Source organism: Tupaia chinensis, unplaced genomic scaffold (assembly GCF_000334495.1).
Source record: "Tupaia chinensis unplaced genomic scaffold, TupChi_1.0 Scaffold000395_1, whole genome shotgun sequence".
Taxonomy (NCBI): domain Eukaryota; kingdom Metazoa; phylum Chordata; class Mammalia; order Scandentia; family Tupaiidae; genus Tupaia; species Tupaia belangeri.
The window spans coordinates 1,944,496-1,966,781 of record NW_006159897.1 but is presented as its reverse complement, the minus strand read 5'-3'; the positions used below and the strand labels follow the sequence as shown (position 1 = coordinate 1,966,781).

General features: G+C 44.4%; 1 protein-coding gene and 1 pseudogene across 1 annotated transcript in view; one reads left to right on the top strand and one right to left on the bottom strand.

Annotated features, from left to right (window-relative positions):
* Positions 1–22,286, bottom strand: part of PPM1H (protein phosphatase, Mg2+/Mn2+ dependent 1H) — a gene marked incomplete at its 5' end in the record, with an annotated part of 284,823 nt that overhangs the window by 48,819 nt on the left and 213,718 nt on the right.
* Positions 18,137–18,664, top strand: LOC106735452 (ubiquitin-conjugating enzyme E2 L3 pseudogene; annotated as a pseudogene).

Sequence of the window (22,286 nt, the reverse complement as noted above, 5' to 3'; positions counted from 1 at the left end):
ATGGCTGACCATGGTTTGAGACCTGGACCTGGTAGCTTGCTTTCTTGCTTTCTTTCTCTTGCACACATCCCCTGTAGCAAATAAAATAATAATACTAAATAAAATTAAATAAATAATTATTTTTTAAAAAAAGAAGTCATTAGGAAGATTAAGGGAAGCAGGAGGAAAGTTCTGTTGGTTCGAGTGCTGGAAATAGTTGCTTCTCTAAAATAATATCTCATGAGTTCATGGAAAAAAACTAATTTACTAAATGTTCTCTTTGTCCTGGATACAACCAGGTGACCTGGGTGTGAAAGCTCTTGATGTACAAAAGACTGCAACTCAATTTGAAAAAAAGGGCAATCCTGAAGTTAAAGCAGGTACATGTCTATTTTACAGGAACTTAATTGGAGAAATTGTTCCTCCTGAAGGCATAGACAGCCAGTGGCAGTTTGGTACCAGAGGAGCCTGGGCTTGAGCTCAGCATTGCTTTCTGTAAAGTCCTGGGCAAGTGGATGTGGTCTTTGGATGTGAGGATCCTCATTAATCAAGCAGGGCAAGAATGAGGGCTCAACCCCTCAAGGAGGGGAGATTGTGAAGACTGAAACAGTGTAGTGGGTGTGAAGAGTCTAGGAAGTACTTAGCAGAGTGCCTGACTCATGCTAAGAGTTTAGGAAATGCTATTGTAGTTATTGTTGCTAATTGTCAAGGTAGCCCAGAGGTATTTTAGGAGTTGAATTTTCAAAAAAGAAACTGTACTACTTCCTCCTCCATAGCTACCAAATTAACGCAAAGTGAAAATATGGTGTCTGTGGTGGACTCATTCTAAGATAGCACCAAACCCTATATATATACACTATTTTTTCTCTGTATATTCACATCTATGATAATTTATAGATTAGGCACAGTAAGAGATGACAAGCAATAGTTAGTAATGAAGTGAACAATTATAATAATGTACTGTAATAAAAGTTACATAAATGTGGTCTCAGAAAATCTTATTGTTCGGAATACTCATCCTTCTTGAAATGATAAAATGCCTATTTGATGATGATATAAAGTAAGGTAAATGTAAGCACTGTGATGTAGTGTTCAAAATTTAGGAATTGTTTATTTCTGGAATTTTCCATTCAGTATTTTTGGACCGTGGTTGACTACAGGTAACTGAAATGACAGAAAGAAAAATTGTGGGTAACTGTAGCCACTTTGATATTTTATACACTTGTAAGAACTATTTTAAACACTGGGATACAAGTCACATGAGAACAAATAAAGTTATTATTAGAATACAGTCCCAGCTTGAGGACTGAATGAGTTTGTAGGCCTGTAGTTCTCAGTCTTGGCTCCATAATGATTCATCTGGAAGGGCTTTGAAACATCCCAATGCCCAGGCCACATCTCAGAGCAACTGAATCAGACTCTCTGGGATTCAGGCAACAGGATTTTTTTTTTTAAAGAAGTTATTTGTTTGTTACTATTAATTATTGTCAAATTTGACCAGAGAGAAAGAGAAAGGGGAAGTGAGAAAGCAAGCTGCCATATCCAGGACTCAAACAGTGGAACAGTATTTTTTTTTAAGCTTGCCAGGTGATTCTCCACTGCTGTAGACCAAGTATCAATGACTTCACATTGCAAATGAGTGAACAAATAAACTGTTTATCAACTTGACCCTTAAGATGACAGTGTGGCTCCAGAGAGAGGAAGTGGCCTGAGAAAGGCACCCAATGAGCATGGGAGAGTGAGACCCTCCAACCCCCAAACACATAGCATGTGGAGAAGGCAATATGGAAAGTGAGAAGATGGGACTGGAGAGAAAGGAGGATTCCTCGAGAGTGATGCAGGGAGAGAGGCTGGGTCTTGAAATCCAGGCACAGGAGCCTGGAATAAAACAGAAGGCAGAAGGCAGCAGCTCCCGACTCAACGACTGCAAATGACTTAGAGCTCACGAGAGATAGGCTAAGAGCACTTTTTTTTTGGTTATTATTATTTTTTAATTTAATTTTCATTTTTCATTAATTTTAAAATTGTTATTCATACATTAAATCGGTATACATCATTTAGATTGTGAAGAGACTTTACCCAGCATGATATACACCTCCGTCCAGCCCAGCTGAGACTATTACACACTTCCTCGTCAACGGATAACAAAACCTTATCTGTGTCCCACAAGTGAATCAATGTCCTTCATAGCCAAGCCTAAGGCCTTTGAAATCTTGATTAAATCAATGAAAAAAATCTCTCTAAGACCAGATCACTCACTAGTTTTACATAATATAACTAACCAGAGATCATCTTTAAATAATTATTTGCTACCAGACAGTAAAACTGAAAATCTTAGGAAAGTTTTTTAGAAAAACTTTGATTTTGGGTCAATTCCCTTATAAATATTTATGAGACCAAAATATTGATAAGAGAATAAGGAAAAAACACACACACATAAGGCTTAAAAAGGGTTGCTCAATTCTTGGTTGCCCTTAACTTAGAGACATTATCCTCAGAAATTTCCATTAAACATTTTTTTTAAAGTAATAGTTCCCCTTGCAATGTTGATTGTAAAAGCCGAAAATAGAAGTCACTTTGGTCTGAACCTACTAAAAGAAGCTCAATCTTGCATGTGACTGAAAGGGCATTAGGTGAGCTACACCCCAAACGTAGGGGTCTCTTTCACAACACACTTCATAGTGGCTCCTGGCCTCTGTTGAATGGACTGCTGTAGATCGTCCTTGTCCGGGGACAAAAGGACCTAAAGTACTGTCAGCCCATTCCATGGGAGAATAGCTCTAGGAAATTTTTTCTTAAATTGACCTGGGCCCTTTGATGTGTTTGGTTTATCCTCTGAAAAAAATGAAATAAACCTGACTCTCTTCTGTTTGAGAGCTCTGCAAGTATTTGGAGAAGGTGACCTTGATGTTTCCTCTTCCCAAGTTCTTTCAAAGACCTGGGGGACTATCTTGAAACACTCAAGTCACCATTCATTCAATAAGTATGTATTAATTGGGTACCAAGGACTGGGGCAGGGCCCTCTCGGGCTTTCTAGTGTGTCGGTGTCCTTAATGAACGGGTGACTAGAAGGAAATTACACTTCTGATCTGGACCTCACTCTTAGGCGAATGAGGTTTATATTTGCATTACGTACTTGCACTGTGTGTCAGGAGCTATGTATTTTAGGGTCATATAATGAAACTATGAGTGAAACAAAGAAACAAGAAAACTCAACATACAAAAAACAAAACAAACACACAAACAAGAAATCCGTTGGTCTGCAAGAAAAATCCGAGAGAGGTTTTTGGTCTGTAGTTTGCTCTGTCTTATAAGGACACAATAGATAATTCCCTCTCAGTGGAGGATTCCATTTCCTTATTAATTTTATTTTGTTAGTTCCGGTCCATTGTTTGAGTCCACTGAGAGTTTTTTGTTTGTTTGTTTTTTAATTTTAGATCCTTTTATCCAAAATATAGGCTTTTCTTCGATGCTATGTTATATTCAGTTTGATAAGCAGCTCTGCTATCTTTATCCAGATCACTGGGGAAAAAAAAAGCATAACTCAAGCAGAACCAAATCATTAGAGTCCTTCCTCAGGCCACACGCACCGAACAAAGGGTGTATCAATATTCCTGGGAGGTGTGCAGAGGAAAGTGTGTGCAATAAAAAAAAAATCATATTCAGTAGTAAAATTCCATCTCATGAAAATGAAAAATCTCTTGATTTCCTTTTTAATGTGAACAACAGATGGTAAAACTTTTGGCAGAATCTTGTCTGGTGGGAAGGCACAGAGGGTAGACCCAAGAGTGGAGGGTGGACAATGACATGTTACTTTTCAAAGAGGGCACACTTCGGATTGTAAATGGCTGAAAAACAGAGCATGGCCTCATGGGTTTTTGAGTCTTTGGATATAGATAACTTTTGGCCTATCTAGGAAGCAACTTAACTGAATCATTATCCACTCAGTGTTATCTAAAAGGCTAAGAGAAGAAATGATCAGATTAATCTTAAAAAGTCAAAGTACACCCATGTACACTATTTCCTAATCAACCAGCCTAGATTCTCTAACAAAATAAAAAAGACGATTTATTTTTTAAAATAATTACATAATTTTATTTATCATCATTATTATTAGTAGTATTTAATTTGACAGAGAGAGATGGGAGCAGGGGAAGGAAAGTGAGAAAGCAAGACACTAGGTCTGGGACTTGAACTGTGGTCAGTCATGTGGGAGTCCAGTGCCTTAACAACCATGCCACCTGCCGGCCCCAGAGAAATATTATTAATTGAACTTGGCTTATTAGCGAACGCAAGTGGGCTCCCTTGATGAAATGGCCTCCAATGGGTGCTGTTCCTTCAAATCCCTCTTAATCTGAAGGTGAGAGGTTCTGACCGTCTCCACTTCAGTCCCTCTGGAATGAGGCCCTTTGCCTCAATTAGCCCCTTCATCTGCCCTCTTGTGCACCCATTGTCCTTTCCGGACATTTTCCCACCTTCTCTGAAGACCTCGGTCTGGGTTCCAATTACTTTTCTTTCTTTTTCTATTTTTTTTTAAGAATTATTTAACCTTATTTATTTATTTAAATTTGACCAGAGATGGAGAGAGAGAGAGAGAGAGAGAGAGAAAGCCGGCGGGTCCAGGGCTCGAACCTCAGTCAGCCATATAGAAATCCAGCACCCCTAACCACCACGCCACTTGCCAGCCCCCCGATTACTTTTCAATTCTTTCCCCTGGTGTTATTCTCAGCAAGTTCAAAGATTTGGGTGGTGCCTCTGGAATCCTGGCTGTCCAGCTCCTAGCCCACTTCCTGCTCCATTTCCCAACAGCACCCAGGTAGAGTATCTGCACCCAGGAACACCTCCACCTCCAAGATGTGTGTCCGAACCATCTTTCGTGTCGCTCCATTGCTATGGCTCTCTATGGGTCCTGTTACTCTGCTTTCTGGCCATAATTGTTCTGACCCAGTCTCCACTTACGGCAAATCTTTCTGATACTTTTCTTGCTAGCAGCCTAGAATTTCTCATCCTCTTGGTTTTCTTGTAATATAGTAGGGATTGGACATTGTGTCTATTAACTTTATGCCAAATATCTCTACCTCCAAAATTCATTCAGAACCAGGTTTTCAACACCGTCTTTGCTGGCAGAATCCTAGCACGGTCGTCTCTGGCCGCCTCTCGGGACCACCTCATTAGACTCTGTGATAATCGAGCAGGAGGCGGTGGCACTGGGATGATCTCATTAGGGTGACGGCAGCGAGGGTGTTGTACGCTGTTCAGATTTGTTCCTTACCTCTGTCCTCAGAACAACCAGAGTCATTATTTTCAAAGGTCAGAATACGTCATTACCCTACTCAAACCCGCCAGTGGTTTTCCCATCACACTCCACACAAAAGCCAAGAATTCAAATGGCCTTCTTTAAAACTGCTCTCCTCATTCCCTAGTCCCCTTCCCTGCTTTATTTTTCTCCATAGCAGCACTGTCACCTTCCTGAGCCAGCCGGTGGCACAATAGTAACACATCCCACAATACTGCATCAACAAGGGAAGGTCATAGGTTCAGGTCCTAAGGGATCCCTGTGCATGCTGGGCACTCATGTGTCTGGTCCTGGCTGGCTCAGGTTGGGGTAGATCGCAGTGTGAACACTCTGCTGGGGGAGACTCCTCCTTTCTCTTTCAGAAGAAATAAGTAAGCTTAAAGACTGTTTTGCTTCTACGTTTATTTTCTGTACTGCTTCTCCATACCTCTTAAGTTCTATGAAGACAGAGGTTTTTGTTTTTTAGCCATGATACCCCTGGTAACCTAGAAAAGTGCCCGGCAGACAGTAGCTGCCCAATAAATACTTAAGTAAGGGGGCAAATCAATGAATACCGCCTTCCCCAAGCAGAGGCTTTTCCCCACTTGTTTACATTTTCTTCTTCTAGACATATTCAGAGAACAAAAGCAAAGAGCCCCCTGGCTTCTCCTAACTGCTTCCTAAGTCTCGGGTGTGCTGTGTCCCAGCTAAAGCTCCCTCACAGGCGTGGCTGGCTAGGAGCTGCTCCCGACAGTTTCAGACACACTTTTGGAACAACTGAAGAAGGTCCCTGTGTAGCTGTATTGCTGTGCGTTTGCTCTCCTGACGAGCAGCAATCACAGGGTCTTCCACCACGGACACATCTCACTGGTCTCAGTTCTGTCATGTTGCTCACATTCTCACCCTGGCTGGGAGGCCTGCTAGGAAATCTCCCACAACTAGTTCTCTTTGTCAATCTATTGGGTCATCAGAAAAATCATGACGTATTTTTCTGTGCAAAAATGCATTAACTTAAAATGTTCTGTTGACTTCTCATCATCTTAAACTACAATCCAACTATGAGACCCTCTGCAATCTGGTCTTCACATACTTTAATATTGTTGTGCTTTTAATTTTAAATTTATTATATTTCTTCATTGAGACAGTCAGAGAGAAAGTGATAAAGAGAAAGAGACAGGCACCCCTGGCAGGGTCTCTATGCCACGATCCACAACTAGCCTCAGTCGGTCTGGATCCCAGGCATATGAGCGTGTCTGGCATGTACAGGGAAGCCTTAGGATGTGAACTCAGGACCTGCCCATGTGGGTCAAGCATCAAAAACTATTACCTTGGGCTGACTTCTTAGCCTAGTAGTAAAGGGAGCCAGATTCCATGGTCAAGTGTAGTTTAAATCCCAGCTCTGGTGGCTTGAAAAACACACCAGATAGGGTAGAAGGTGGTACAGAGGCTAAGGCAGCTGGATATCACATGACCTACTTTATGGTTCGAGTCCTGGACTGGGGTGACTTGAAAATCATGCCTGGAACATGTGCGTGCATGCCTAAAATCCTGAGAGGAGAAGGGATTGTGGTATGGCCATTGTCTCTAAGATGGTGATTTCTCACCTTCTCTCTCTCTCTCACTCTGACATAGCCAAACTTAAAAAAAAAAAAAAATCAAAACATGATAGGTTTGTGTGCATGTATGCCCCAAATCCCAACAGGATGGAGAAATGAGGAGGAGGGAGTGCAGTGTGACCATGCTCCATTGGAAGACCCTTTCTCGTTTATTTCTCTCTAGTGAGTGTATGCACCCTTTGGCAGCAGTAAAGAAAAGAGAAGCATTGCCATACTGCCGCACCACTGCTGCCGGCCAAAGCTGTTTTCCTTTGCTGCACTTTGTAATACCAGCTTCCTTATGTTTTCTTTTCTCTTCGGAGAGAGAGATATTTGCTATAGGGTGGGGACACGCACTGGAGAAACAGAGAGAGACAGAAAGTGAGGAATCACCCCCAAGGGGAAGGGCCATGCCACAATCCTTTCTCTTCCATTTTGCTCTCCAGATTTTGGGTACATGCACACACGTCAGGCATGAGTTTCAAGCCTCCAGGGTCTGGGACTTGAACACGGTTGACCATGTGGGAGTCATCAGGCATGAGTTTCAAGCCTCCAGGGTCCGGGACTTGAACACGGTTGACCATGTGGGAGTCCAGCGCCTTATCCACTATCTGCCACCTGCTGGCCCCCCCATTATTGTTTCTTTAGCATGCCATGGGGTCTTTGTTCCCTCTGCCTGGGCCACTCTTCCCCCAGATCCTTCTATAGCTGACTCCTGAGTGTCACGGAGAAAGACCTTTCCTGACCACTAACATAAAGAACGGTGTTCCCTGCTCCTGCTTATCCCACTTCAGCTCTTCCCGGCACACACTGAAATGATCTTATTTATTACTTTGTTTACTGGATCACATTCTGCCTCCGCCTCTAGAACATTAGCTCCATGAAGGTGGGGCCTATTTTCGTAGGCACTGCTCTGCGCTCGCAGCTACACCCGGCAGGTGTGTTATGGATATGAGGTAGACAATAGCCAGATGGCTACGTGGAGGACAGCTGGTCCTTCTCCTTCAGCACGTGAGTCTCCCTCCAGAGATATACCATGGTCTTGGCGTCCCCATTCATTTTGGCTTAATAACAAGTTTTTCTAAAGCTAGAATTCAGGACTGAGTCCCATCACTCTGACTTAGCTTACGTCTTTTCATTAAAATTTCAGGTTTCCTGGGGCCGGCAGGTGGTGTGGTGGTTAAGGGCACTGGACTCCCACATGGCTGACCATGGTTCAAGGCCCGAACCTGGCAGCTTGCCTTCTCACTTTCCCCCTCTCTCTCTTTCTCTTACTCTGTCCCTGATCAAATGAAAATAAATAAATAGATTTGAAAAATGTAAGGTTTCCTTATATACCTCTACATGTTACCAGGTAGCTATAAAGTTATTAAAAATACCATTGATGACCCTATTGCCCATTACTTTCTCCAGATAGCTCCCAAGTACCACTTCAGAATGGCCATTTTTGGGGTCACAGTTGTTCTCCAGTGTATTTGTAGTTACCAAGACAATTCTCTTCTGTGTTAACTTGGTTTAAAAGCAAGTTTCCCACTTAGGAAAGTTGTTTCCAGTCTTTGCAGGATTCTTCTCTTCCCAGCCAGAGCCCTCACTCGGGCTTTGTAGCCCAAGGCTGGAAACTCAAAGAGCACGCTTCAGCATCATCCTCACAGATCACTTCCCATGCCCTCCCTCTTCTCCTGTCATGACTTCTAACTAGAAAAATGGAAATACCAGTTGTTCCCTAAGTCTTAATCTCCTTAGCAGGACTTCAAAGTCATTTAAAAAGAACATGACCCCTTCTGGGGGCAGGAAAGAGACCCTCTCCCTTTGGGGACTGTATGATCCTGACAGTCCACTTGTGGGGCTCGCTGGAGCTACATTCTTCCACTAACCTCTCGACATGGTCTTGGCCGCCTCTACTCCCCTGGGAGCTATTCCTCCTGGCAGAGCCACTGCAGGATACTGAAGCACTTGGAGTCAGAGGTTCTGAAGTCATGTCTCAGTCCTCACATGAACTCGCTGTGTAAACCTGGGAAAGCCCCTCGAACCTCACTGAAGTCATCCTCAGCTGGATGCTCACCAGGGTGCTTGCAAGGATTCAATGCAAATATATAATGTATCTGAGAAAGTCCTTTGCGAAGGATAAGATGCTATTTAAACACACGTGATGGCTTTTAAAGTCTTTGGAGTCTCTCGCTCTCTTTTTTGCTAGAGTGCGTGTGTGCCCTTGCCAGAGAGAGACACAGAGACAGAGAGAGCAAAAGAAAGCACTCCCCCCATGGGAAATGATCATACAGCAATCCTTCCTCCATTTCTCTCTCCTTTTGGGATTTTGGGCACACATACAAATGTGTTTTTCTTTCCTAATTTTTTGCAGGGGCTTATTATACTATGTCAAATATAGTTTTTACATTTATCTTTAACTTACATTTAACCACTATATATTTTTACAGTGTACGACACTGCTTTTTCCAGCATGAAGACAGTGCACATCAGTCAAGACGGAGACATTACCATATACATTATCATCAGCAAGTAACTTCCTTTCTGTGTCAATTCAACATATTTTTCCCTGTTCCCCTTCCTCCCTTCCTTTATTACCCACCCCTGTAGTACCCATATCCTTACTACCTCTAGAATCTACACTTGCCCTCTCTATTGTTGTATTCCAATATTTCCGTTTGTGCTACAGGGTGCAGACAATCGTTACATATTAAGTGGGGACATACAAAGCTGGTTTCTCATACTTTGGTTTGTTTCACTTAGCTTTAAGTCTTCCATACCCATCCAGTCCGTATCAAATGTCAGAGTCTCATTTTTTTTTTTTTTGTGACTGAGTAGTATTCCATAGAGTACACGTGCCACATTTTTCAATCCACTTGTCTATTTTTGGACATTTGAGTTGATTCCATGTCCTAGCAATTGTAAATAATGTGGCAATAAACATGGCCGTGCAAATGTTTTTCCACCTGAGGGTTTATCTAATCCTTTGGGTAAATACTTAAGGGTGGAATTACAGGGTCGCATAAATGTGTGTTTTTATTATTTTTTAAAGGATTATTTTATTTAAGTTTATTTGTTGTTATTATTATTATTATTTTATTTGACCAGAGAGAGAGGGCGAAAGTTTGAAAGCTGTCCAGAGCAGGACTCAAACCACAGTCAGCCATGTGGGAGTCCAGTGCAATTAACCACGATGCTACTTGCCAGCCCCTAAATGTATGTTTCTCAAGCTGCTAGGGCCAGGACTCAACAGTATGAATGGCTAAGTGGATAAAGCTGCCTTAACAAGTTACAGAGCTTTCCCCTCTCCTTTTTTCATTGTCAAAGGGCATGTGCACTTGCCAGACAGAGAGACTGGGAGAGAAAGTCACCTGGTCCATACCTTCTCCACCATCGCTAATGATATTAAAGCCCGAAAAAAGGGCACCCATGCCAACTTTACTTAGAAAAGTCCGTCATTTTACTCTACAGTGAAGACTCAGATGCAGAAGGATGGCTCAGAGCTGGTCATCTAAAGAAGGCATTGTTCAGTTACTTTGAGATAGTCATAAAAAGAGAATTTTTCTCCCCTTAGCTGAAAGCTCAGTGGCCCTCCAGGAGGGAGGGAAAAGCCACAAGCCGTCTTGTTTTTCTCAAAGCAGAGACCAAGTCCTAGCCCAGCGAGGCACATTTCACAGGGGCTGTGCAGGTTTGGAGCCTGGTGGGCAGAGGCGTCTGGCTCTTTGTCCTTACTCCTGCCTTCCTATAACCAAATCTCAGTAGAAGCTTGAATCCCAGGAGGCCTGGGGTAAAACCCACCCAGGCCTGGCTGGTCAGAACCAGACACATGCCTGGAGCCCAAATGCCACTCATGGCTTTTAAGAGCTTGGCATGACCCCAATTAAGCAATTCTGAAGCCCACAGAGGTTCTCCCTCCACTCATCTCCCTGAATCCACCCTCCTCAGCCCTTCCTGGAAAAAGTAATGTAGGACTGGCAAGCTCGGCATGCTTCCTTTTTCCTGCCAGCCATCTGTATTTCCAAAAGAATCAAACCCAGAGCCCAAGCGCAGGGCTCCGTGAATGGAGGTTGCTTCCTGTTCCTTCCAGTGGCCTACAGTGGGCCACAAGCTCTCTTCCCACTGTGTAAGTGTGTGTGTGTGTGTGTGTGTGTGCATGCACGCCCATGTGCACATGCACATGGTTCCTCTAATGTAACACAAGGAGAGCTTGGTATTAGATTAGGTCTTATTATTATGTTTTGCATGTCAGCTTTTGAGAGTCCTGTTTTCCCGGTTCTAAAGATCCGTAGTTAAGAAATTCTCATGGAGGGGCCAGCAGGTGGTGTGGAGTTTAAGGCACTGGATCTTAAATGGCTGACTCCATGGTTGGAATTTTGGAACTGGAGGCTTGAAAACCATGCTGGGTGCATGAGCATGTGTGCTCCAAACCCTGAAAGAATGGAGGAGAAGGGATTATGGCATGACCATCCCCTCTGAGGGTGGGGTGATTTCACACTTTCCCTCTGTCTCTGTCTCTGTCTCTCTCTAGTGAGTACACATGCCCTATAGCAAAAACTAAAAAAGAAATTTTTATGAGCTGGCTCCATGGCCTGCTGGTTAAGGTGAACTGGGTCTCACATGGTCAATCACGGCTCGAGTCCTGGCCCCAGCACTTTGAAAAACATGCCAGATATGTATAGGTCATGCACAAAATCCTGACAGTATGGAAAAATGGAGGCGAAGGGACTGCAGTGTGACCACACCCCATTAGGAGTGTGTTCTCCCTCCTTCCCTCTCAGTTTCTCTGTGACACGTGCATGTGTTCTCTGGCACACAGAGAAAGATAGAGAAACTTTCAGACATTTCTTAAATCTGCCTTTGGATCCAACCTTAGGATGCTGGAGAGCTGGAACTAAACTGTAAGGGACAGTGAGGGTGAGGGAAGCATAACCAGGTCAGGCTCAAGTCCAAGTTGCAACGTAAAGATGAGTTCTTAGGGTGAGTCTGAAGAGGCTGAGAAACACCCATTATCCAGCAGGTAGGTTGGGGATTCAGGAGTATCTCTTACAATGTTTTGCGTCATCTCCAACATCTCAGCTACAGGCTCACAACAGGACAGCAGTCTGTAGTTGTTTATAAATCTGTGGTTTGAAGGTCATATCTTGACTCCTTGGATTCCTGGATTTATGAGGTAGGAGCTATTCTCAATAGGTGTCTCCATTATGTGATCCCTGGGAGAGTTCCCCTGTGGGGTTGAAGCTCTCCAGACAAATAGTACCATATTTTCTCCCTTGGGTCCTTGGGTGTCCTTTACATTAGTTGAAGCCTAGCCATAGGCTCTGAGCGAGTTGCTGTCCTTCGGCTGGGACAGTGCAACAGCTGGATTCAGGCACAATTAGTCTGTTTGAGTTAAGTGAGTGTGGTTAACAAGTGATGAAGAGGCTAACAGCAGCCTTACACATACCTGGTACCTGTAATGAGAGAAACAACCTCCCAACCCCCTTAGCCACATGAAATGGGGAGCTGGCTGGCCTTCTTGTAAGGAAAATTTTGCACGGTTGGGCCTAACCCCCAGTGCCTGACATTGCAGCTGCCCTCGAGGAAATTTGATTGGTAAGGTTATCAATCTCAGGACTAGCAGATAGCTTAATGGTTACGCTGCTGGATTTTCACAGAGTTGACCATGGTTCGAGTCCAGACTGGGTGACTTAAAGCTCACGCTGGGCGTGTGTGTGCATGTCCAAGATCCCGAGAGGAGAATGGAGGAGAAGGGATTGCAGCATGGCCATCCCCCTTGGGGGGTGATCTCTTGCTTTCTGCCTCTCTATCTCTCCAACCAGTGCACAGACTCTACAGCAAAAAATCTCTCTTTAAAAAAAGAGAAAGAAATAAAGAAGTACTGTTAATTGCATTAAGCAAGTATATAAATGAACACATCTTAAAAAACAACATTTAGGGGGCCAGCAGGTGGTGTGGTGGTTAAGGCACTGGACTTCCACTTGGCTGACCATGTTTGATCCTAGACCTGATGGCTTGCTTTCTGACTCTCTCTCTCTCTCTCTGTCTCTCTCTGGTGATCACATGTATCCTATAGCAAATTAAAAAATAATAATAATAAATAATTTTTTAAAAATTAAAAAAGAGAAAATATTTACCCTTACCATGCGATATATACTTTGATACCTTCTTTCTATCATATCCTATTTAATTTATTTAAAATGCTTACCTACACACACTAAATTGATTTCACAACTCAGGAATGCATCCCTATTCACTTGAAATTTGGGATAGAAGGAAAGATTCTGTTCTACATAGGTTCCAAATGAGGAGCTCAACCTTTGACCAGTTAAGAGCAATGGGGCCGGCAGGTGGCTTGGGGGTGTAGAGTGCCGAACTCCCACATGGCTGACTGTGGTTCAAATTCCGGCCCTGGCAACTCGCTTTCTCACTTTCCTTCTCTCTCTCTCTCTGTCTCTGTCTCTCTGGTGAGCACATGTGCAATATAGCAAATTTAAAAAGTTATAATAAGAAATAAAATTAATTGAATACATAAAATTTAAAACAAGGTATTTCTTTATTACAATAGATTTATTTCAAATATTTACTGAGTGCCTACTAGGTGCCATGCTCAGGTGCTAGGTATACGAAGCTAATGATGCAAAAGAAAAGTCATCTCTTGACTCGCAGGCCTAAGTTTAATAGCGGAAAATGGTTCACACAGAAGAAAATGCTTTCGGTCTTTTGAAAAGCATAATCATGTGTGCATGTAAAACAGAACCAATAATATTTCAGGATAAAACATTCTTAATGACTCCTAGGGAAATTCCAGATTTGGAAATGATTTCTGACTCAGTATCCATTTGGCGTGCATTAGCACTTGGCCAGGAGAGCTTCATATTCTAATCAATAACATTTAGCTCTCCCCATGGGTGTGCATCAGAAACTCTTACTTTATGAGCACAGAAAGACGGAGTGATTTCTGCTTTCTCGGGGACCATTCATTTTGAAACAAACATGAATTTCATGGACATTGGCCTTTATTTTGTATGAGAGTAAGTCAATATACACAAATCGGATGACCAAAATTGACCCCATAGCCACAAATGGAGGGGAGCAAATAACAGAGAGATGGCTGGTTACAGCGGCCTCTGCTGCACAGGTCAGGTCCTCTGCTGGCTCTGCAGCCCTCCTGCCCAGAGCTCCCGCTCTGCTCATATGGTTATCTGTACCATGGAGGCCCGGGCCCTGCAGTCACCCCTCAGAAAAGCTACTGCTGGGACTCTATCCTATGCTACTTTGTTCCAGAACTTTTTATTCAAGTGCCCTTGAACTGGTAATGTCTCACAGAGCAGAGCTCAAATAGTTCCTCTTTTGAGAGATTTTTGCTATAGAGCATGTGTGCTCATTGGAGAGACAGAGAGAAACAGAGAGAGATAGAAAGTGAGAAATCATCCCCTGAAGGGATATCTACACCACGATCCCTTCTACTGCATTCTCCTCCAGGGTTCTTGGGCGCACACACACACACGTGCCTGGCATGATTTTGAAGCCACCAGGTCCAGAACTCGAACCACAATCAGCCAAGTCCAGCAACACAACCACTGTGCCATCTGCTGGTCCCAAGCTCAAGTATTTCAAAGTAAGCAACATTACTTTTTCAAGTCCTCTGGTTTTTTTTTTTTTTTTTTTTTTAGGGGGTTTTTCTTTAGGGGGGGCGGGCTCCCCCAGAAAGACAGACAGAGATAGAGAGACAGAAAGCAAGAAATCACCCCCTAGGGGAGATGGCCACACCACAATCCCTTCTCCTCTCGGGATCTTGGGCACTCACGCACATGCGCCCTGAGTGAGTTTAAGCCACCAGGTCCAGGACTTGAACCACGGTCAACTACATGAGAGTCCAGCAACATAGCCATTACACCAACTGCTAGTCCCTCAAGTCCTCTATTTCATCTTAAAAAAAATGAGAATTTTGCAACACTTATTTTAACATACAAAAAGTCTACCCTTCTCTCAAAATCTTCAGGTGAAATAGACATTTATCCTGTGGATTCTCATACTCTTGAATCTTCTGCTAGTCCCCACATTACTCGAGCTCTTGGAGAAACACAGGCCTGGGCAGTCATTGCCAATCTTCGCCAATAGGAGGAACATAGTGCTCTTGGCTCCTGCATCAAGGTGGCCCTTCTGTTTTAGAGGATGGCAGGAAATCTAAATTTTATGCTATCACCTCACTCCAACACTCAGTAAATTCTGATATAACCAATAGTTACTCTACACTCATGTTGCCCCAGGCATTGTTCTAAGCACTTTTAAAATTTATACAATTCTCATAATAGCTTTGTAAGGTCTTTATGAGTATGACCCTCATCACACAAATACGAAATTGAAGGCACGAGAAACATGACATAACTAGGAAACAGTAGTGACCAAGGTTGCTTTTCGGTCTGACCCAAGTGTGTTGTGCTCTTACTCATGTTTCTCCGTCCATCTTCGAGGAGCCACCAATCTGTATGCATACCACATAGTGGTATGAAATGCAAGCTGTTTAATTGCTAATCCCCACTTTCAGATTAAATTTGACTTAATGCCCTTTGTCAGATTTAATTATATATAAAAAAAAATTACAAAATGTTCACACCACCCTCCAGGTTTTTATGGTGGCTAACTTGCACAGAAGTTGAAACACATCACATGTTTAGTCTTTTCTTCTCTTAGCAGAATGGTAGCTGTACAAGGTCACGGTAGAATTAAATTTAACCTGAGATTTGGCTTTCAAATTATTCAGATATAATAAACTAGAAGACTTCAAGATTTTTTTTATCTTTTTTTTTTTTTTTTTTTTTTTGTTTTTTTTTTTTTTTTTTTTGGAGTTTTTTTACAATAGATCTCATGAGCTCACCAGAAAGACAGAGATAGAGAGACAGAAAGTGAGAAATCAACCCCCAGAGGGAATGGCCATGCCACAATCCCTTCTCCTCCTTTCTCCTCTCAGAATCTTGGGCACACACACACACACACCTGGGTCCAGGACTCCAACCGCGGTCGACTATGTGGGAGATCAGCAGCATAGCCATTACACTAACTGCTGGTCCCGAAGACTCCAAATTTTCAGACTTTGCTGCCCAGCTTTCCATGGGGTGATCCATGGCAAAGCAGAAGGGTTAAACAAACAGGGTGGGTATCATTTATTGAGGATGAAGAGGAATGAGAAACCAGTAAATTAAATGACCCAGGAAGCATGGCCTTCTGAACTACCTCCTGTATTTATACCATGCCTGGGGCCTGGACTGTCCAATGTGGGCAAAAGCAACAATTAGGACAAAGAAAGGCTTAACTTGACCCTGACCCACTACTGATACCTGAGGGCTTTATCACCTCAAGTCATCAAGTTCAGTCTATTGGCCTCTTCTGAACACAGGTCTTGGTTCACTATAGAATGACAAAGGTTTCGAGTGACAAGAGGACAACCAGGGGCAGAGGCCGCCAATGCCCTAGGATTACAACCCTGTTTCAGAGCCCAGGCTGCCTAGCACTTGAATCCATTTCTTCTGCAAGCTGCTGTTCATATCTGTGCTAATGCCTAGGGCTGCCCAAGGTTAACGTTGAAGGATAGGTACAAATCACATGCGGAGCTTTAAAAAAGTGCAGATTTCAGGACTTCAGAGGTTGTGCTCCAGCTGAATGAGCCTGGAATGTCTTTCATAATCACTCCAGATGCCAAAGCTACACTGTGGGTAAACATTTCTTTATTGGCTTTGGAATGGAATTCTAATCATTCATTTACAGGCCTGTACCCATACTAAACTGTAAGTGCATGAGGGAAGGGACTGTTTTATTCTCTGTACATCCCATGACCAATTCAATACCTAGCTCACTCAATGAGTAACAGCTGACAATGGTCAACCTATGGAGATGAAATTCTGGGTCTTGTCTTTTAAGTACTGAATATTACACATAGTGCCCGAGGCTCCCACTAGAGCTGTGAGCTAGCTGATATATGCCAATTAAACTGTGTACAGACTGTGAAAATGCCAAAATACTTCCATGTCAGGGGTTGGAAAAGATGCCTATCCCAAGTCCACTGAATTCCTCCTTCGGCTGCTCTAGATCCTCCTTGGAATCCCCAGGACCTGACAGGAAACAAAGGGTTAATGCCTGGCACAACAGGTAGGCTTCCAGAACTTGAAGCCAGCTGGAGCCTAGTCCTCCTTGCCAATTTAAAATAGTTGAAGTATTCCTCCTGGCTTCTGCATCCCCAAACATACATCATATTTTCACCCCTCTGCATTTCTACTTGTGCTGGTCTTTGGCTCAGAACGTCCTTCCCTCCAGAGACCTCTTGAAAGCCCCCCTCATGATTTCAGTCTTAGGGTTCAAACACAGTCTTTTCCATGAAGTCACTCCTGGTTCCAATGTCCTCTCCCACAACAACCACTCGCTCTACCACAGCCACAGGGCTTCCCTTTCTTTTAGAGAGATTTTTGCTATAGGGTGTGTGTGTGCTCACTGGAGAGACAAAAAGAGAGACAAAGAGAGATAGAGAGACAGAAAGTGAGAAATCACCCCCCCAGGAGGATGGCCATGCTACAATCTCTTCTCCTCTGTTTTCCTTTCAAGATCTTGGGCATGCACACACATGCTCCTGGCATTGAGTTTGAAGCCTGCCGGCCTTGGGTTTTAAAGCCACTGGGTCTGGGACTCAAACTATGGTCGACTATGTGGGTGTCCAGCGATGTAACCATTATGCCATCTGCTGGTTCCCAGAGCTTTCCTTTAACCCCTTTGTACAACCTGGGTATTCTGTCTCGTTGTAGCGATGTATGCACATGCAGCATCACACCAAGTTCCCCCATTGCTGAGGCTTTATGAACGCATCTAAAAGTAAAATACTATTGTCCAATACATTTCTAGAAAGCCAGTCCTGAGCCACCTGGCAACCACTCTGAGACTAATAGTCCTTTCAGATAAAAATCGTCTTATGTGAGGACATGGTTTGGCCACTGAGGGGTTTAGTGCTCCTGTACCTTGGGTATATATGTTCTGTAGAACTTCGGAGGCACATTAAAAGTCCAGCACCTGGGAACCAGCAGATGGCATAATGGTTACATTACTGAACTCCCATGTAGTCAACTGTGGTTCGAGTCCTGGACCCAGCAACTTAAAACTCATGCCAGGTGCGTGTGTGTGTGTGTGTGTGTGTGTGTGTGTGCATGCCCAAATCCTAGGAGCACAGAGAAGAAGAGACTACAGCATGGCCATCCTCCTTGGGGGGTGATGTCTCTCTTTCTATCTCTCTGTCTCTGGCAAGTGCATGTGTCTATAGCAAAAATCTGTCTTAAAAAAACACAAAAGTCCAGCACCTGGAAGGGCAACTGCACCAGATCCACGATGGCGGTCAGCAGGAGGCTGATGAAGTAGCTTGAAGAAATCCGCAAATGTGGAAAGAAAAACTTCTGTAATATCCAGGTTGATGAAGCTAGTTTATTGACGAGGCAAGGGCTTATTGTTCCTGACAACCCACCATATGACATGGGGCCTTCAGAATCAAAATCAACTTTCCAGCAGAGCACCCATTCAAACCACCAAAGATCACATTTAAAACTAAGATCTATCACCCAAACCTCGATGAAAGGGGCAGGTCTGCCTGCCAGTAATTAGTGCCAAAAACTGGGAGCCTGCTACCAACACCGACCGAGTAATCCAGTCCCTCATAGCACTGGTGAAGGACCCCCAGCTCGAGCACCCTCTCGGGGCTGACCTAGCTGAAGGATACTCTAAGGGCTATAAAAAATTCTGTAAGAACGCTGAGGAGTTTACAAAGAAATAGAGGGAAAAGCGACCTGTGGACTAAAATCTGCCATGATTGAGTCTAGCAAGTGTGAGCAGAGACCCTGAGCAGTGCATTCTGACACCCCACAAAGGACTCTGTGGAAAATGGACACGTGCCACCGCCTGGCGTTCGCTTGTGGCGGTTACTAACTCTCTTAATCAAAAGTGGTCTAGGTAACCCTTAGAGAAAGGATTAAAAATTTAAGATGTTCTTTAAAAACAAAAAAAGAAATAACAAAAACATTTTCAGCACCTAGGACCCATTAGGCAGATAAAGTCAGTGGGCAGACCAGAAAAACAAACAAACAAAATAACCCCCCAAACACAGTGCCAGATAGTGCCCAAAGACAGAGGCCCCATGGTTGTACCGATGGCAACTCTTCCATAGGTAGAGAGAGATGCGCACAGGGACCTTGTTTCCTTCCCTTGCTTCTCCAAACTGCCTTTCTTTTCCTTTTGGTCTCCAGCTTCTCACTGCCTGGGGAAACCGGCATCTGAGCACATCCTAGGCTGCACACCGGAGGCAAGGAGCAGCTCTGGCCTCCCCCTCCGCTCTCCGAGATCGCTAAGGACTACGGTAGTAGACACATATCCAGTTCTTATCACTGTACAGGCCAGGCTTCGTTCAAGCACTTGGCCATACGAGCTCAGGACATCCTAACTCTTACCAGATACTGTCTTCAGTCCTGTTTTACAAATGGGGACATTGAGACAGCGTAGTGACATAGTTTGTACAAACCACACCAGTGAGGACTGACCCAGACAGGCAGTCTGGTTTCACGGTCCTGTTTTTAACTACCACTTGACACCCAGTATCCAACAACTGTACGTTTGTTTTTTTTTTCTGTTTGCCTAATACAAAAGGAGTGCTCTCCCCCTCCCCCTGCCCTGGCACTCCTTGTCCGAAAGCAGCTATTTTAACAGGAATTGTCACAAGCACTCAACATATAAACTTCCCCGGGTGACTTGCCACCACACATGTGCCGTACCCCAAAACGTTGGTCATGGAAGACTACAGTATATGTGCTCTGCTTAGGGGTATGTGAATGGGCTCCTCCAAGGGCCTGAGGGGTAAGAGAGGCTTGGAAGGAGTTTGGCCACTTTAGGAAGCATAAACTTCCGCAAGCAGAGAGAAGTGAGAGAGGGACTGTGCAGAAGGCCTGCTTTCTTGCAGTATGTGTGAACGCGTGAGTGCTCGCATGCGTGCATGCATGCAGAGGGAATGACGATCAATAGGGAGCGAGCTGGTGGGCATCTCTTTTCTTTCTCCTCCCTGTGGCCGGACAAAGCCTGTCTGTCCTCGCTTGCAACCATATGTAAAGACCCATAGCTTCCACTGGCCTCTGGTGCAGCAGGGAGGGAGGAGGCAGGGAGCAACAATCATCCATCACTGTCAGGAGATGGGCTGCTCGCAGTGGCCGGCTTTCTTCCCTGCTGCTCCTGCAGCTAGAGCTGCAAATCTCGAAAAGATGCCGAACATGCACATCACAAATAACCATTCATCAGTTTTGGCTCTGGGAGCCCTGGCAGAGACCCCTCCCTGTGTGGGGCCGACCTACTCTGACTTCAGCTCCAGCTACCACTGGAACATGGCACCTGCAGACTTTGTAGTGCCTAATCCCTGCCTCGGCTGATCCCCATCCTGGACCATCTCTTGAGGTTTGGGGTTAAAATTCTCTGAAATAATAACCACATTTTACTCTCTTCTCTACAAAGTCAGATTTTCAGATTGCTTTCAGCAATCAGACTGCCGCCAAGGTGGCCCATAATCATTAAATTATGAAAATTCAAGTCACTGGGAGGAAATGAATACCAGGTTTCACTGGGGGAAAAGGCCTGCTTTCTTGTGAAGTCATTATAAAATTAAAGTGTGATATTTCTCTGGCGAGTCTAAAATGCCTGCTGGTGAGGTCCATAGCACAATAGTCATGGTTAGAATTTGTACTGGGATGGGACTGAGAAATCCTTCTGTGCCCCTCAAGTGCCAGTCAGAGACAACTTCAGGTAAACTTGCAATGATTGGGTTAAGAGTGATTAAAAGCAAGAAGAGGGAAACGCACAGAATTTGGACTTTCCAATTACTCCTTAAAACTCAAGAGTCACACCGTCAGAAAAATACAGCTTTTCTAAGTAAGACTAATAATGCTGAGCTAATTAGACCCATAGGCATGGCCCATCATATAAATTTAGGCCCCAAAGAGGGGCATTGTCCCTTTAAAAACTGCCTGGGGATCAGAAGAAAAGCTAATGAGGAGTGTCAGTTGGGGCTGCTTTATTAGGTGGTCCTCAGGAGGATAGAGCCTGGGGTTTCTGTAACAGGGCTTCTGTGCTTGATTCAATAAATCAATTTATATTAAATGCGGGAGCAGCTCTGAGTTGGCTTCATAAAGCATTCTGTGGCGTTTCTCAATCTGCTCATGCACTTCCCTGTCAGCCTGCCTGAATGTGCTGTCAGAGGGCATTGAAGAGAGCAATAAAGCATCAGATAGAGGCCGTATCCACAGAATTTGTAAAACTCGGCCCAGCAGCACCAGACCAGGCTTGAGGAGGCCTCCAGGGAGTCACGCTCTCTCTAGAGAATGTGTGGATGGCTGCTGAGGAGTGCGGCACTGTGGCTTTGTGCATCCCATCCCCGAGCGGGGGCCGGGCTGCAGACCCAGAGTAAAGGTCACTCCAAAGAATGCAAAGAGTTGGAAGTGAAATTGCTTTTTAATTAGATTCCCAGGGTCTGAAATACTCCCCAAGAAGTGAAAGGACAAGCAAAAGTGCCAGGGGCTGGTGCCAGCCCAGGAGGCAGTGGTGAGGGCTGGGAGGGAGCTGCCAGGCAGCGTGGGGAGAGGCAGGTGTGCTCCTGCAAGGGCAGAGGAGAGGGCTCCCTCAGGCTGCTCGGTGAGGGCCCACTGGAGATGAGTCCAGCTGTTTCTGTGTCTGGTGCCCCTGAAAATCTCAAAAGTGGAGTGAAACCCAGCTGACTCGGTGTCTGGAGGTGATGGCCAGAAGCCAGAGTGTGGCCAGTGCCATTTGGCTCTCCCTATCTGGGCTCATCTTTTGAAAATATTATACACACACACACACACACACACACACACACACACTCACACACATTTATTTGCCAGATGGTGCATGTGCTCAGTAGTGAGATACAGGGAGAGGGAGAAAGCACCCCCCAATGGGGTGTGGTCACATCACAATGTCCTTTCCATTTCTCCGTGCTTTTGGGATTCTGGGCATGCATGCACACATGCCCAGAACATTTTTCAAGCCACCATGGCCAGGACTCAAACCTTAGTCAGCCATGTGGGAGTCAGCTCCCTTAACCACTGCTTTGGGTTTGCCTTTAAAAAAAAACTCTTTGCTACTGGGGAGCTCAGTTACAGGCAGCTCCTGGTACCATATTCCACCCTGAGCAGCTCCCACTCCCATTAGGTGCAGCACCACCCCGTGCTGATGGAAACGTTCTGCAGCTATGTAGTCTAATTCCGTAGGCGCTAGTCACAATTCTGTAGGCACTAGCCACAGTTCTGTAGGCACTAGCCACAGTTCCGTAGGCACTAGTCACAATTCTGTAGGCCTAGCCACAGTAACGTAGGCACTAGCCACAACTCCATAGACATTAACCACCGGTGATGAAGAGAAACTTTGGA